Genomic DNA, 2,500 nt, shown 5'->3' on the forward strand with positions numbered 1-2,500 from the left:
CTACAGACCATTCTCTAATAGTTTTTTTTCCCTCATCAAGCTACACACAATACCCCATAATGACATCACAATAGCCCATAATGACATCACAATAGCCCATAATGACATCACAATACCCCATAATGACATCACAATACCCCGTAGTGTTTTTTGGAAAATTTTGCTAATTTAAAAAATAAAAAAACTGAAATATCACATTTACATAAGTATTCAGACCCTTTACTAAGTACTTTGTTGAAGCACCTTTGGCAGCAGTTACAGCCTTGAATCTTCTTGGATATGATGCTACAAGCTTGGAACACCTGTATTTGGGGAGTTTCTCCTATTCTTCTCTGCAGATCCTCTCAAGCTCTGCCAGGTTGGATGGGGAGCGTCGCTGCACAGTTATTTCAGGTCTCTCCAGAGATGTTCGATCAGATTCTAGTCCGGGCTTCAGAGACTTGTCCCGAAGCCACTCCTGTGTTGTCTTGGCTGTGTGCTTAGGGTCGTTGTCCTGTTGGAAGGTGAACCTTCACCCCAGTCTGAGGTCCTGAGCACTCTGGAGCAGGTTTTCATCAGCGATCTCTCTGTACTTTGCTCCTTTCATCTTTCCCTCAATCCTGACTAGTCTCCCAATCCCTGCTGCTGAAAAACATCCCCACAGCATGATGCTGCCACCACCATGCTTCACCGTAGGGGTGGTGCCAGGTTTCCTCCAGATGTGACGCTTGGCATTCAGGGCAAAGAGTTCAATCTTGGTCTGTGCCTTTTACTGAGGAGTGGCTTCTGTCTGGCCACTCTACCATAAAGGCCTGATTGGTGGAGTGCTGCAGAGATGGTTGTCCTTCTGGAAGGTTCTCTCATCTCCACAGAGCTCTGTCAGAGTGACCATCAGGTTCTTGGTCACCTCCTTGATCAAGGCCCTTCTCCTCTGATTGCTAGGAAGAGTCTTGGTGGGTCCAAACTTCTTCCATTTAAGAGTGATGGAGGCCACTGTGTTTTTGGGGACCTTCAATGCTGCAGACATGTTTTGGTACCCTGCCCCAGATCCATGCCTCGACACAATCCTGTCTCATAGCTCTACGGACAATTCCTTCAATGTCATGGCAAGGATTTTTTTCCCCCAAGAAAATAAAAAATTTAATCAGTTTTATAATCTATCTCTAGAAGTTCTAGATCTATCTATCTAGATCTATCTCTCTAGAACATCTAGATCTATCTCTAGAACGTCTAGATCTATCTCTCTAGAAAATCTAGATCTATCTCTAGAACGTCTAGATCTATCTATCTAGATCTATCTCTCTAGAACATCTAGATCTATCTCTAGAACGTCTAGATCTATCTCTCTAGAACGTCTAGATCTATCTCTAGAACGTCTAGATCTATCTATCTAGATCTATCTCTCTAGAACATCTAGATCTATCTCTAGAACATCTAGATCTATCTCTCTAGAACATCTAGATCTATCTCTAGAACGTCTAGATCTATCTCTCTAGAACGTCTAGATCTATCTCTCTAGAACGTCTAGATCTATCTCTCTCTGATTGGCGTCACACTTTTGCCCCAGTTAGCACACCTGACTCCAATAATCAGTTTAGAATTAGTTTATATCAGATGTGTTTACTAGGGATTTGGGGGGGAGACACCAATCAGGCCCCCGAGGACTGGAGTTACCCAGGCCTGGTTTATAGTGTACTATAAGTGCCTAGTTTGTTTTTAGTTTAGTTTAAAAAAAAATATATACTACTTTTGACCAGGAGACACATCAAAGTTTGAAATAGTGCATTACACATGAAAACAGGGTTTTGGACATAGACACTATTTTCTATTAAAAAGTAAAAACTATGTTTTAAGTGAGAAGAAGTAGGGATTAGTCTGAGACTGAAAAATAAAGGAAATTCACGTGAGCAATACAATGCCGACTCCACCCATGCTCTACCAAGGTTTTACAGCAACACAGTCCCTACTCCACCCATGCTCTACCAAGGTTTTACAGCAACACAGTCCCTACTCCACCCATGCTCTACCAAGGTTTTACATTAATACAGTCCCTACTCCACCCATGCTCTACCAAGGTTTTACAGCAACACAGTCCCTACTCCACCCATGCTCTACCAAGGTTTTACAGCAACACAGTCCCTACTCCACCCATGCTCCACCAACGTTTTACAGCAACAGAGCTTTGACCTACTACAGTAGCTATGTTGGTCTATTGTACTTCAAACAATATGTATGCAGGTTGCTTAGGATTCAAACCTTTGTGTGGAAATCTTCACAATTGTTGTAATAATCTGTGCAGAATCTTGAATATCATTGATTATGCGCACTATGTACATTTAATGTAATCTCAACTGTAATCCAGGTCAATCCAGGTCATTTTGTGACAAATAATATTTTGATTTGGTTGTGATAAAACAACATCCTGTGGAAGCTGCTATTATTCAACCACCGTATCCCATCATTACCTGCTTTACCTGCTCAGGATGACATCATCACAGGTGATGACCGTGTCACTCATGTA

General features: G+C 42.0%; 2 protein-coding genes across 2 annotated transcripts in view; one reads left to right on the top strand and one right to left on the bottom strand.

The window, feature by feature from the left end:
• The window catches only part of LOC139387908 (sterile alpha motif domain-containing protein 9-like), a 429,675-nt gene that overhangs the window by 181,114 nt on the left and 246,061 nt on the right, over positions 1–2,500 (bottom strand). The gene's annotated exons all lie outside the window — the stretch shown is intronic.
• LOC139388106 (neurobeachin a) overlaps positions 1–2,500 on the top strand; it is a 257,294-nt gene that overhangs the window by 117,000 nt on the left and 137,794 nt on the right. The window lies entirely within an intron of this gene.

Source organism: Oncorhynchus clarkii, chromosome 29 (assembly GCF_045791955.1).
Source record: "Oncorhynchus clarkii lewisi isolate Uvic-CL-2024 chromosome 29, UVic_Ocla_1.0, whole genome shotgun sequence".
Taxonomy (NCBI): domain Eukaryota; kingdom Metazoa; phylum Chordata; class Actinopteri; order Salmoniformes; family Salmonidae; genus Oncorhynchus; species Oncorhynchus clarkii.